This window comes from Myotis brandtii, unplaced genomic scaffold (genome assembly GCF_000412655.1).
Source record: "Myotis brandtii unplaced genomic scaffold, ASM41265v1 scaffold268, whole genome shotgun sequence".
Classification (NCBI taxonomy): Eukaryota; Metazoa; Chordata; class Mammalia; order Chiroptera; family Vespertilionidae; genus Myotis; species Myotis brandtii.
Genome location: NW_005360187.1, coordinates 745767 through 761032, shown reverse-complemented (window position 1 = coordinate 761032; position 15266 = coordinate 745767). Strand labels below are relative to the sequence as shown.

The 15266-nt window shown below is 44.7% G+C and overlaps 1 protein-coding gene across 12 annotated transcripts in view; it reads left to right on the top strand.

The window, feature by feature from the left end:
- ERC2 (ELKS/RAB6-interacting/CAST family member 2) overlaps positions 1-976 on the top strand; it is an 846554-nt gene extending 845578 nt beyond the window's left edge. For all 12 annotated transcript variants that reach the window (XM_014541327.1, XM_014541320.1, XM_014541325.1 and 9 more), the window contains one exon: positions 899-976. The gene's annotated coding sequence lies outside the window, so the exon portion shown is untranslated. The remainder of the gene's footprint in view (positions 1-898) is intronic.
- Positions 977-15266: the final 14290 nt, after the last annotated feature.

The window sequence follows — 15266 nt, the reverse complement described above, 5'->3', positions numbered from 1 at the left end:
ACGCTACCATCCCTCTCCAGCACTTCCTTATGACCCCAAACAGAAAACCTATACCCACTCAGCAACAGCCCCTCCTGACCCTCCCCTGGAGCCCCTGGGGCCCTCTCATCTATTTTCTGCATCTGTGACTTTGTCTCTTCCAGATAGTTCATGTAAGTAGAATCATACAGTATCTGTCCTTTGGTGCCGGCTTATTTCACTTAGCATGTCTTCAGGGTTCATCCATGTTATAGCATGTGCCAGAACTTCTTTTCCTCTTAGGGCATATTACCACTTTCTGTGTAGCCATTCACCTGTTGACGGGCACTGGAAGTTGTTTCCACCTTCTGTGAATAATGCTGCTATGAACATTGGTGTATCAGTTCCGGGTCTATCCCTCAATGCGGAATCTCTGAGTCCCGTGTTCTTTTAAATGGTTGCACATGGTTTGTAAGTGACTATTACATTTTCTGGGGTCTTGACCATCTTTAACTCTCTAATCTCTATAAAGTCTCGTTAAAAAAATAACCAAAAAAACCATACTCATTGTAGACAAGTGTAGAGAGAGAAAAAATTGGCACATAATTTGATCACATTGAAATAATCACTGGAACGTTTCCTTTCCGTTTCTTTTTGCACATCAGGAGATATCTGAGACCTCCATGTGACATATATTGAAAGGGGCTCCTTCTCAGATGTGTTTGCAGGACATCATTTAACTTTCTGTTCACTTTATCCTTCCTATATGCTTGCTCCTCATTGCTAACCCCTCTCCTCACCAATCGCAACCAACCCCAACCCTAGAGAGTGGAGGAGGGTGGGTGCAGGGATGGAGGTGGGGAGCCCCAGGCAGGATGGTCTCCAATATCACCGCCATCCCAGCCCCTGGGATGTTAAGTGATGTGCTTTCTCGTTGCAGCTATCAGAAGGGCTGACGAAAGGGAAATCGCAGCTCCGCAGCAATATTCTGATAATCCATTGCCGTGCGGCTCACGCCCCCGCCCATCACCACGTGGAATGCTCATCAGGACTGAAAAGGAGTCTCCCTTCCATTGCTGAGCACAGTTCCGTTCTACCTGATCTGCCCTTCACCATCCCATGTCGTTTCATGTGTTGGAAAGGAAGAATGGGGCAGAGGAGGAAAAGGGTAGATCCTCCTTTTTTTATTTTTCATTTTTTTTTGGTCAGTGGAAGAATGGGGCAGAGGAGGAAAAGGGTAGATCCTCCATTTTTATTTTATTTTTTTGGTCAGGATTTGGGCATTAAAAATGTGACCATCTCTTCTGAATATCAATATTTGATAACATTTTATTTGTTACATCAACATCATTGGATAAATTTCAACTCTGTGGGATTTTAACTGTGGATGCAGCTTCTGTTGGACAACAAGCTTCATCTCCAGCTTTTCTGCCTGTTCAGTCTGAGAGGTCGTTCCGGGTGCATTAGATTATCAAAAAGGATGAGTTCTGTGAGTGAGTGGTGTTGGCAGTGTTTGTATATCAAGATGCATGGAGTGTTTGACAAAGAAACCAAAACACCAAAAACTGGCGAGCCTTTACCCTCCTCTATTTCTTTAATCCGCTGTTCGAAGAACCACATTTTGATGGTGTAACCAGTAGTTACCTCTGGGCCAGGTTGGAAATGAAAATCAATTTTTTAAACCACTAATACTTGCCAAGAAATCGCCTTATGAGAATGTGGTGTGTGTCTCTGACAATGCATGGCACATCTGAATTGGTCATTCATGATCTTATCTGCCCTGTCTCTGTACTGGCGAGTGGCAAAAGCCTGAGGCACCTGCACATTCCTATGCCGTGTTCCCCGCATCCCGTGGCCGGGGTGTGGCCGAGCCTCAGGCTCTTACTATTCCCGTACAGGAGGGTCTCCATGAAGAAGCTGGGACTCATTCACATTTCAAGATCCAAGTGCTGTGCAAACAGTGTAAGCTTAGATCTTCTGTAAATGCAGGGTCATTTCTCAATTTTTCAAAAAAAAAAGTCTCCAACATGGATTCCAAAGCATTTTCAGCATCAAACATGAGAACATTGATGAATGAGAAATAATCACAAAAGCTGTGTATCTGTATATAGCTCTACACAACATGTTTGTGGGTACAGTCATTATTTAAAGCACATGCCAGGGAAAGAGACCAAATTTTGAGGTCTTTTACATACAGTGACATGGTACTAAGGAGAATTAAGCTCCTACTGTTTCCTCTGAAGATAAAAAAAAATAATTAAAGTGTTATAACTTCATGAAACTCATGACCAAGTCTGGCAAACATGTGCAGCTCTTGTATTGATCCATTTTTTTTTTTTGTCAATGGAAGAAACCCTTCCACGTGTATGCAAGTGGAAGATTAAAATCTGCATTTTTAAAGGACAAACAGTGAATTTAAGCATGAGTGGCCTTAATAAATATAGTTGTCTTTCTTTGCTGCTGTGAAAAGGATTCTAAACAGATGTTCCTGAATCTTGCATTGAATTTAGTCGTTATTATTACCTTTTCAAATGTTGGTGCAACTAACTGGACCTCTCCCGTGAGCCATAGAGATATTTCAAAGACAGGCACCCTGTTTGTCGGGAAAGATGAAACTGGGTTGCACTGTTCATTCTCGGTGCATTAGGAGTCATAGATTCAAGCAGGTTTCTTGCTTCTGGCTTCGTCCTTGTAAGTATAGTGAGCTCTGTAAAGCTTCCGTGTTGCATAAACCATCCAAATACATTCATGTTTAAAAAGTCTGTCCTTTATCAAAGGGATGTAGGTCATGATTGGAAAAGTGAGCAGAGTTCTTTGCAAGTGTATTTAGCACGTCACGTGTTCACACAATGTTGCACCGAGAGCCCAGGCCACAAACGTGCCCCCACGAACAGTGCGGATGTCCTCACCCAGGAGGTCCTCACTATCTCTTACAGCCAAGTCCCGACCTGAACTCTGCGACTGAAAACTTGAAGAAGGAAGCAGGAAACCCACGACGGAAAATGGGGTCCTTGAAACAGAAAAAAGCAACCAAATGCGTAGCGTTAGCGCTTTCTAAGTATGTGCCAATTTTGTCACCGCTATTGTTTGGGGGATCATTTTTTGCCCCACTTTTGTTAATTAAAAATATTAGTGATCCTACATTGATGGGGGCATATCATTTAGTCCCTGAACATTTTAATTTTTCTAACATAGCATCCTTTCCCATTTCTTGTAATATTCCTGATGTTTGGGGGTTACAAAAAAAATTTCCCTTTTCACATATTAAAAATAGTCTCTGGGTTTACAACAAACACTGTGATGTTGGGAAGCTCTTTCCTTTGCACGAACTTTAGCGGGTCCCCCTCTAATCCTAATGACGTTGGGAAAAAGAGAAGTTGAGGCTACCATTTGGGAGAAGTTGGTCTTCTTGCTTTGCACAAAAGCAGACTTGTCCTTGATGCCCGATTTGATTTCCATGTACAGTTTCAATTTTGTATCTAATGATTTTTGTGTATCCAGTATGCACGTGAACAGCGTGTCAACTTTCATTTGGAAGTGGGTTTCAATTTACTTTTTAAACAGTGTTTATGACGAGACCTCCAAAGTGTTGACATAAGTTCTATCTGAGAAGTTTTTGTGTCGAGTGGCGTTTGAATGCTGCCAGGGGTCAGTGTATCTGCTTCCCAGAGACCCTCGTTCGATAGTGCTTCTTGTAATATTTCCTCAAGTGAGTGGCATGTGGGTTGTGATATTGACCATGTGATTATGGACTTCGATATGAAATAAATAAACAAATAAAACTAAGGAACCCTCAGAAACTCCCAGTGGGCATGTATTAGCCAGTCATTGTAACCTCGTGTCTAGTAGAAGTACAACGTACAAGGTCTGTACAGTTCATAAATTTGTTACCATGTGTATGAGAAGTACTTTGTGCTGATCGCCTTATTTATATTCATCAAATAAACTTTGTTTCTTTCTGAAGTGAGCTCATTCCATCTCTAATAAATGCTCCAGTTGTGGTGGTTTCTCATTTTCTTGGGTCCCCATTTGAAGAACCTACGGACTTAAAGAAAAATTTTAAAAAAAGGAAAAGGGGAGTTATGAACAGCCAAGGCATGAATTTCCCTTTCATGCATAGCTGGATCTAGAGGTTCTTATTAAAAAATGGAGTCATTGGCGGTATCTCCTGTCTTCCTTCCCTCCCTCTTCCCTTTTTGCCTGTCTCTCTCTCAATGCTTCCCTTTTCACCTCTCTCCCTCTGTCCCTCTCTTTCTTCGTTCCTCCTTTTCTCCCTGTGTCCGCTGCACTTCCCATGGCCACTCTCTGCTAGGTTCTCTTCACTTGGTGGCAAAGTTGACTCCCAACAGCTTTGGATTTTAGAGGAGACCCCCTCTCTCTCCAAAATCCCTATCAGCCCCCTAAAGAAACTCTCACTGGCTCATTTGGATCATGCATCCAATTACCTTATTAAGGGAGTTGGGAGGGTGAGGCCTAGTGATTGACAGGCCTAATGGGTGTGGGAGGGGCAGTTTCCAAAGGGGAAAAATGGGCTGTCTTCTAGAACAGAAGGACAAGAACGCTGGGCAGGCAGAAGCAATAGCTAGCCCTGCCATTACTTGTATTCTCACACAAAATCATGCAGAAAAATACCGAAAATCGTCCACAAAAGGGCTCACCAGCCTTCACAGCCCACCTGTGGATCACAATGGAGAGCCAGCTGCTGAGTTCTTTAAAGGTTGGAATTATGTGGCAGGAAATGGATTACCAATTCTTACCTTCATTGAATCAAAGAGTAATCGATTATCAGAGCTAGAATGTATGTTAGCCTTATTTTACAGGTGGGGCAACTGAGGTCTAGTCAGAAGTGACTGATCCACACATACACGGTAAATTCATTGCCATCCAAGACTGTCCCCAGAGCTCCTGAAGCAGGAATCTGTGTCCCTGGGGATGCCCTGTGGCGGAGAGGATGGGACAGAATTCTCACCGGTTGGCCCTTGACAACACAGGGACAATATCCTTTGGTTTCTGTGCTTTATAGACTCAAAGCCACCAGGTGTGAGATCTCAGGCACATTTTGGAGCGACCCACAAAGCTGTTTGCCCATTTCATTGTATTGCCTCTTTGTAGAAAAACTTTGGTTGGACAAGAATTTCTTACCTCATAGAACTTCCTGAAGCAGCCGCTTGCTCTCAGGCCTGATTCTGTAAACCCAGCTCACCAGATGGGGCCTCTGCCGCCCTGTCCACAACCAGTCCTCCTGGTAAGAAAGGTTCCGGCCCACACTGCTGGGCTCTACTAACCCAGCATCCCGGCAGCCCGGGCCTTTCACTCATTTTGGATCAGCATCCAATCACCTTATTCAAGGGATTTGGGAGGGTGAGGCCTAGTGATTGACAGGCCTAGTGGATGTGGGAGGGGCAGTTTCCAGAGAGGGGAAGTGGGCTGTCTTCTAGAATAGAAGGACAAGGATGCTGGGCGGGCAGAAGCAATAGCTAGTCCCGCCACACAGATTGGATTTGGGTGCACCCGAGGTCTGACCTTGCAAATTGACCTTGGCTGCTCCTAGTATCAATGAACCGCTGTTGCAAAAGACTGGAGAGACATTCTAATTCTTGGAATTGCTAATCCATATGAATAATCCTACTACGAATAAGTACATATGGACAAACATGACTGAAAGTGTGCATTTGCTAGGAGCCAGGCCACGGCACTGAGGAGTAATGTGCATCAGCTCGTTTATTCCCAACAACAGTCCCAGGAGGTGGGCACTGCCACGCTCCACATTTGACAGTGAGGGGAGTGGGGACCGCAGAGATGACCAGCAACAGCGGGTGTTTATAGAGGACGTCCATGGTACACGTTGTGGTAAGTGCTGTGCTTACATGAACTCATTTACCCCCAAAGTAACCCCAGGAGGTAGGAACTATTATTATTCTCACAGACAAGGAAGAGAGGGTCCAGGGAGCTTACATGTCTCACCAAGTCCCCCTAGATCAGTGGTTCTCAACCTGTGGGTCGCCAACCTATGGGTCGCAACCCCTTTGGGGGTCGCCTAAGACCATCGGAAAACACATATATAATTACATATTGTTTTTGTGATTAATCACTATGCTTTAATTATGTTCAATTTGTAACAATGAAAATACATCCTGCATATCAGATATTTACATTACGATTCATAACAGTAGCAAAATTACAGTTATGAAGTAGCAACGAAAATAATTTTATGGTTGGGGGTCACCACAACATGAGGAACTGTATTAAAGGGTCGTGGCATTAGGAAGGTTGAGAACCACTGGCCTAGATGGTCCGTGGTGGAGTCAGGTTTTGGACCTAGAGCTCAGCAAGCTCCTCCGCTTCGGGGATGCATTGGGCCCCAGTTCAGATGGGAGGGGATGTATGGGGCTGGGGTTCAGGTCCCACTGGCACCCACCCAGCAGGGCTACCCTGGAGTAGGTTTGGTCTCTAACACACCTATAGAGCTCACAGGGGCTAAAGGAATTGGTTGCTTCAGCAATACCACAGCTGATCCATATTATGGGAGAATGGCCAGGGATCCCAAAGAAATGAAGCCAGGTGTGAAAGAGAGTCCCGACAAAGCTGTACGTGGATTTAAACTTGCTATCCATGCGTCCCTCTGGTTTCTTCTGAGCCGTGGGCAGCAGCACCTCTGACCTCCTAGCATCCTTGGGTTTGCAGGGTGGAGCAGCTGGGACAAGAGACTGGACAGGTGTCCCCAGGTGGGAGAGGGCTTGAGTGCCCTGCTGAGGGGTGTGGGCGGAATGCTGTTGGACACAGGTTCCCATCGTCAGTCATTAGAATACCACTTTCCTGTTTTTTTTATATGTTTGAAGACAATATGTCGTTGTAGGTAAGTAATTTTAAGAAACGAAACAGGCTCCCATTTTTATTTTAATAAGTTTACTTTATGTAAAGAAATACCACTATCAGAAATGAGAAAGTAGGATCATTTTCAGTGCACAGACAGCACCAAATAGGAGAACAATAAAACAATGAGGACAAAGTTCGGAGCCTGAAGCTTTCTCTTTGCTCCAAGGGAGGCTGGCAATGGTTAGAGGAGTGTTTCCAGGGCTAAACGGGGACTCCCTCGTTCTTACTGAATCAGGACTCAGAAGTGCTCGCTGAAGGAACATTTAACCACGGGGTTCAGGGTTGTTTAAGACTCTGTATGTGAACTACCTAAAATCATTGCAAGGACCCACTGGGGTCTCTGAATTTTAGGAAAGCCTCCTGCAGCAATAGAAATCCAGTGATGGACTTTTAAATAAACTTCATTTTTTTTAATAGACTTTATTTTTAGAACAGTCTTAGATTTTCAAAAAATTGATGAGGTGGTTCAGCGAGTTCTCAGATAAGCTCCCCCTGCCCAAGGTACCGTTTCCTCTGTTATTAGACCTTTCATGAGTAAGGGCTCACCAATGAAAGCACCACTGATACATGGTCATTAACGAAGTCCACACTTCACTCTGGTTCCCTTAGTCTTGCCTAACAGATTCCCTTAGTCCTCCCAGGATCTCCCCCAGGGACCACATTCCACCTAGATGCCAGGCCTCCTGAGGCTCCTCTTGGCTGTGAGTTTCTACACCACCCTTGTTGTGAAGATCTTGATGCTTTTGAGGAGCACGGGTCTGCTTTCTCATAGGTTGCCCATCTTCTGGGATTTGTCTGATCTTTTTCTCCTGATTAGACTGGGGTTTGGTTTAAGGGAGGAGGACCACAGCGGTAAAGCCCCCTTCTCACCACATCATCTCGGGCGCATGCATCTCAGCGTGACTCCCGGCCTTGCTCACCTGGCTGAGGCATGCTATCAGGATTCTCCACTACAGTTACTCTTCGCCCCCCCTCCCCGTGATGGGTTTCTAACGTGCAGAGATGAATGAATAAATCTCTGTCCTAGGGAGAATGTTCTGCGGAGAGAGTAGATGATACACTGGCTAGAGAGGAAACAATCCCAAAAGCCTTTGGACAAAAACTGTTTGAGCTCTGTTGTTGTTTGGATGAGTTTCCCCTACCCCTTGACAATATCTTTGCCTCCCTGAGCCTTGCCTTCCCGGGCTAGGCTACGTGAGCACCTATGGCAGGAATGGTCGATGTGGGTGGTATAGACCCTCTCCCAAAAGCCTTTGGACAAAAACTGTTTGAGCTCTGTCGTTGTTTGGATGACTTTCCCCTACCCCTTGACAATATCTTTGCCTCCCTTAGCCTTGCCTTCCCGAGCATCTATGGCAGGAATGATCGATGTGGGTGGTATAGACCCTTTCCCAAGTACAAGGCAAAGCCAACATTTCTATGGTTTAAAAACAGACGTTGTCTGTGTCAACACAGTGACTTCACTTAGGGAGAACTCAGGAGAGCAACTTTGCATAAATTCAAGACACAACCTCCACGCCTACATGGCTGCCACTCACTGGATAAGGGCGCTATGGCTCCTTGAATTGGGGAGGAGAAATGTGAGGATTTAAATAAATGTATCTTTCAGGATTTTTTATTTTGTAAGTAAAGAAAGAATTAAAAAAAAAACTAACACAAGATACTTTGAGCAAAAATAAATATATACATGCATGGCTTCATGCAATAAATAGTTCAGAGGTGCTGGGTTTCGGGTGTGGCTTGTTCCAGAAACTGAAATGACTTCTTGCTCTTTTTCTCTTGGTTTTGCACCCTTCATGGAAGTGCATTCCAGAGCCCCCTCAAGGCTGCATGGGAGACCCAGGACCTATGTTTCTCTGCCAAGGGGCCGAGTCCTGTGCTCTTCCCTGCTGGGAATGGAGCCCTCCTCAATCTTGGGATCAAGAAGGGGAAAGGTGGATCCCGGAATAAGAAAGAAAATGAATTCTGAGGAGGGAAACGCTGAATGCACACAGCAGTACGATATACTCAAAGCAAACAACCTTAGGGATTGGTTTAATTTTCCTTTGAAAGGACTTTTGGCCCAGAGAGGCGAACCACAGTGTGCATTCAGCATCATATTGCCAATCAAGGCACCTCAGCTGAAATCTCAATTGTATAACGATATGTGCTTGCACACCTGCAAGCACCCTCTGTTTCTAAATCCTTTCGGGGCATGTACAGAAGGCAACCAATCGATGTTTCTCTTATCACATCAATATTTCTTTCTCTTTCTCACTCCCTCTCCCCTCCCCGCCTCTATCCCCCTTACTCTTTACTCTTTCTCTAAAGCAGCGGTTCTCAACCTGTGGGTCGCGACCCCTTTGGTGGTCGAACGACCCTTTCACAGGGGTCGCCTAAGACCATCCTGCATATCAGGTATTTACATTACGATTCATAACAGTAGCAACATTACAGTTATGAAGTAGCAACGAAAATAATTTTATGGTTGGGTCACAACATGAGGAACTGTATTTAAAGGGCCAGAAGGTTGAGAACCACTGTCCTAGAGTGACTTGTTTCATTTTTTACAACCTGTGTTCAGAGAAGGAACTCTTCCTCCTTAGTAGCTCAGGTATAGCGTATCGATGTGAATGTATCAAACAACAGATTTGAGAATACGGTTGCCACATGCCACAACATGATGGATCCCCCATGAAGTTAGGTGAAAGGAAGTGGATACAAGAGAACATACTATATAATTCTATTCCTACAAGGCTCAGAAGTAGGCCAAGTTCATCTATGGGGTTAGAAGTGAGGACAATGGCTAACCTTCTGGATGTTAATACCTGGGAAAGGCACAAAGAGTTTCTGGAATGCTGGTACTATTGTGATTCTTGTCCTGGGAAGTTGGTGACATGGCTTTGTTCAGTTTTGGAAAATTCATCAAGTGATATTTTCAAGATTTGTTTACTTTTCTCTCTGTATGTTATATCTCCTTTAAAAAGGTTATCCTGAGATTTTTCTTTTAATCCTCACCTGAGGCTATTTTTCCATTGATTTTTAGAGAGAGTGGAAGAGAGGGAAAGACAGAGAGAAACATCGATGTGAGAGAAACACATGAATTGGTTGCCTCCTGCACACGCCCTGGCCCTGAGCAGGGCTTGGGCCAGAGGAGCCTGTAACCGAGGTATGTGCCCTTGACTAGAATCGAACCCGGGACCCTGTGATCCACAGGCTGATGCTCTATCCACTGAGCAAAACCGGCATCCTAAGATTTTTTTTTAATGCCATTAAGCATTAATCAAGTTTCAAATTAACGAGACTGGAAAACAAGGGCTAGTGGGATGAACTTGGGCTTCAGAGATTTCTGGCCAGCATTAGGCCTCAGAATTTTTTGGCAGGACAGAGAGGTAAGCGTGGAGTCTGGGAGCCTGGGGAAGTGTTAGATATACTTGCCATTTCTCCATTGTCCTCCTTATTCTCTGAAAGGCTACCCCTGGCCAGCTTTACCCGGTGTGTTCCTGCCTGACTCTTGAACATACCTGAGTTCAAAGCCTTTGGAATTGTTAAAATCCTGACTCCACCACGTCCCAGACCAGCGGCCCTAGGCTGGTTAGTTGGCCTCTCTGTGTTTGTTTCCTCATCCTAAAATTATAAAACATTCCCAGGAGATTGTTAAAAACAAAAACAACAAACAAACAAAAAACAAGGATCAAGTGGCCACTGAATGTAATGCCAGCCATAGAATGTATTCTAATCAAATGGAAATGATAAGTAGTGGTAACATTATCATAAATAGTAAAAACGTTCAATGAAATAAAACTGACGTTCCCTTGCTGACTCCCAGCCACTCTCACCAGAACTGCTGCCGAGTTGCTGCTTGTTCGGAGGCCATTTGCCACGTCAGGGTTTTCCTCGACCACGTTTAATAACCAGTTTCCAGATCTGGATATTGGGGGCTGTAAATTTCCCTGGTGACTGTTGCCAATGACAGGGAAGGAAAGACTTGTGTAATTACCACTTGTACTTCCACAAAACACATGCACTCAAGAGCAAGGGTTTTGGACAATAAAGCACCGGCTTCTGAAAATGCAGGAAAGACCTGCTTGACTTGTATGATAAGAAATGTGCGCCTAGTGAGAAAAACAGAAAAAGGACTGGTACCGGCGTGGCAGAGCACCATCGGAAGCCTTTGCATTGGACAGGACCATTTCCCCTTTCCTCCCAAATGCCGCACACATCTGGAAGAGGAATTAAAACGTTAGAATCAGCCAGGGGTTGGTTGGGAAGCGGTGCCTTTGCCTGTGGCCAAAATCTGTGGCCTTAGTCTTTAGTGTTCCTTGGGTAAAGCAGTTGCCTTTCGTAGTTTATTTTACAGCATGGTTGTTTGCAAATGATGCCATGCTATTCACCAGCCTTCAAACAGGGCTGCTTAATGGGCTCCATGGAAATATCCCAAGGCAGCAATAAGCTAGGACTTTTGGAAATAGGAAGACACCGTAACTTCGGTTGGAAATGCTCAAGATAGTCCTTTGCAAGATGTTGGGCTTGGACCCCACACTCTGATTGAAGATGCTTTGGTTTCTGAGCATCATGTTTTCAGTTTATGAGAAAGGAAGTGGAAGTGCGTTACAGAGAAGGAACTGTGTTGCCTTTGGATTCCCCCCAAAGTGCTGATTTTTGGGGAAAGAAGAAAATGGATAAGCTTTAATCCCCGCCCCCTCCCGCCCCCGCAGCAGTGTCTGTGTATTAGCAACGTAACATTCCTGGCGTAGGCTTGAGTTGAGTTTGTTTCTGGAAGGAGCTGTCCACCTCAGCACAGGACCAAGGAGGCTGAGAAAAGGTTGAGCAGGTTAAGCTGTGTGAGGGGGCATAATTGGAATTTCTTAGAATGATCTGTTCCAAATCTCCTGGACGTGCAGAAACTGGCAAGTCATGGCAGAAGAATTTGCCCACTAGTCTGACTTAACTAGTTGAAGAAACCAGGATTCAACAAGTCCAAAAGTGAGGACTGTGAATTCTTAGGGAACAAGCTCAGAGCATGGCACCTGGCATTTCTGAAAGGGTAGATGCCCTCCTACCGAGTTCACGAAATGGGACTTATTTTCCTTCCAACATTTATATCTCATGTTGCCCCAAACCAGTCAAATGGATAACAGAGTAGTTGACTTTAAATAACCAAAGACTCAGGTGGGCAGAAAGAAATGCAATTTTGCTCCAGGTGTTTGGAGGGGCAGAGCCTTTTCCAAAGTTGGAGAAGAGGAATCAGTAGTGGCATTTTGTCCAGGACACCGCGTTTCTGTGCACCTGCCCTTGGAATTGTTAGCGCAGAGCATGGGTTCCTCCGGGCTCACCAGGGAGTCTTCTCTTTCCCCAACGTTGGTTCATACAATTCGCCTGGTGTCCAAAGCATACAGCTCGAAAGAGTAAAGGTGAGAAGTTGGATTCCAGATTTTGTGCAGTTCAGAGATAGTTTATGGTCATCTTTCCTTAGTCTCAACATCAGAGTAAATGACAAGATGCCCCTAAACCTTCTTATGTGCCACAGATTGTCTCTGAAGGAAAGAAAGCAGAAGCAGGAGTTCTTTGTAGAACAATTCACCCTTTCTCCTCCCAAACTGTGCTCATCGGTATGATTAAATGTAGCAGAGCTAGGTAAAATGGATACCACATTTGGAGCAAAGAGCTGTATTTTCCTTCAGACAATATTTTGGAAAAATCTGATGTCAGTTTGAACATTGGTATTAAAACACTCCATACAAATTCAGTCCAGTGCAGCTGCAGAAATCTCACTGAAAAGCCAGTCCTTTTGCAAGGAGAGCACCTACCCGGATCGTAGCACGTGGTGGTAACTAGCCAATCAGTCTGTGCATTTGAGTCAAATTTCACAAGATAATTGTTTCGTTTCCAGGTCTGTCTTTAGCTCACCGTTTGACCTTGGACTAATTGCTTAATCTCTCTTGGCTTCAGGTCTTCTATCTTGAAAGTGGCAATAATAATAACTTCCAACTACCTATCTCATCCGGGTATTGAGTGGATTAATGGGGTCATGTTTGTAAGGTCCTAGAAAATTCTCAAGAGGAAAAGTTCTACCACTTTTGCAATTCTGGCCGAGAATGTTGTAGAACCGAAGGAAAGACGGGCTGCACTTCATGGGGTCGTTATTAGAGACGGATGCTCTTTGCTGCCTTGTAACCAAGGAATGGAAACATTTGAAAGCAGACCTTTCCATGACTGGGAGGTCGCAGGCTCTCCTTTGCTGGTGCAATCATCTGGAACTTCTGCGGCAACCCATCCTCCTCCTCTCAGCAGCCCAGGGAGCCCTGACAAAGGCTGCATGATCTCATGGCCACAGAGAAGGAAACATCACCCGGAATGTTCTGCTCCAGTCATACAGATTGACTTTTGGGGTAAAATAAACTCGTGTTGAGTTCTGTCTCTGCCAATCCCTGGCTGGGTGACCCTGAGCACACCTCTCCACCGTCCTGTGCTTCAGGGCCTCGGAGGCACGACCTTCAGGTGAAATGCTTAGCACGTGTCCCGCACAGAGTCGGTTCTCGGGAAACATTACCTGTGTTAACAGTAATTCACGTATTCTCCAGTACCGCGAGGAGTTACAGTGGGTACTAGCCCTTAATTAACCCACTCCTAACGCATCAGACCTTGTGCCTCCCCGGAACCTGGCTCTCTACGGCCGTCCATTAAGAGTGCCCTCATTTTCCCAGCACTTGAGATTTCGGGAGATGGCCAATCCAAAGGAAACCGCTCAGTGTCAGGGATTTATGCAAATTCTCGTGGCATAGTTTTCTGTCCTTAGTGATCTGGCCCAGTGTCCTGACTTCCCAGTGGCTCTGAAGAGCTGACCTTCGCTCAGAAGGAAGGACATGCCCAGCCTGGTGCTGAGCACTGCAAATGCATTTTCTCATTTAGTGGCCGCAACAGCCCAGTGAGGTGGGGACTTTAGGAACCCCTGTGCAGGGCGGTCAGGGAGCCAGGGTTTGGGGAGGTTAAGTTATCCAGGGCCATGTAATTGTTAAACAGGGAAGCCAGATCTCAATCCTCACTCTGATGTCAGAGTCCTGCTCTAACCCAGTGCTGCCCAACATAATGCGAGCCACGTATGTCATTTTACATTTGCTAGGCACCATGCAGTGGTTCTCAACCTTCTGGCCCTTTAAATACAGTTCCTCATGTTGTGGTGACCCCCAACCATAAAATTATTTTCATTGCTACTTCATAACTGTAATGTTGCTACTGTTATGAATCGTAATGTAAATATCTGATATGCAGGATGGTCTTAGGCGACCCTTGTGAACGGGTCGTTCGACCGCCAAAGTGGTCGCAACCCACAGGTTGAGAACCGCTGTATCTAGAGAGTAAAAAGAAGCAGGAGAAATTAATTTCAAGAACATATATTTTTCATCCAATATATCAAAAATATTATGATTTCAACAAAATCAATATAGACATTATTAATGAGATACTTTAGGATCCTTCTCTCTTTTTTTATCCTAAGGCTTTGCATTTTTATAGTTTGCATTTTCGAGTGCTCGACAGCCATGTGTGGCTCACGCCCCCGGTACTGGACAGCGATGCTCTAACCACTGCACCAGCCCGCCGACTCTTTGAAGATTGTGTCATGCAGGTTTACCCCTGTATTTACTGAAGAAGAAACGAGCAGATTTTCCACTTTTAATGAAGGTAATAAAACGGGAGTTTTAGAAGCACAGCAGGGGTTTTGCATGTTAATTTTTACATTCTCAATTTACCAAACAATTAATTTAACCTTAAAGGATAGCTATTTCCTGAAACGTCCTGCTGTTTTAGCTTTTACTGTGTTATATAAATGTGTGTATTTATACAAGTTGATGCGAATACATAGCCATGGGATGGATGACTAAGTGAATGAACATATTCACTACCAGGGAAGAGGGAGATCTCTCAGGCAGGGAAGATGTGTTAGCATCATCAGGGCAAGAACTTCATCTAAGCTTTGCCCCCCTCTGGAGCCTTTCCTGTAGCACAGTGCCAGGCACACGAGCTTGCATGAAGTATTTTTTGTGGGATAATTCATGAATCCACATGGAAAATCTAGTTGTTTAATATTATTTTCCTAATGGGCATAGTGAATCTAAGGTCTTTTTTTTCTTCCCCCGTGAATATTTGGATTTTAAGATCCAAAGTCAACCCTAATGGATTTAATTTATTTAAATTATTTAATTGTGTTTCCAAATGAAACAGCATTGAGAGACCACAGCATTCAAGAGTCTACTTTTAAAAGGTAGTTGCTGACTTTCCCACTGATAGTCTCCAATATGTGGAAGCCAGGTGTCCCATAGATGTGGGAGCAGGTCAGGGGCTGCATCATCCATCACCCAGCTTCGGGGTGTTTTGTCTCCAAGAGAAACCCCTCACATACTCTCTTCCTGGCTTGGACCTCACCAGCATATCCTCAAAGTGCTCCCCAAATC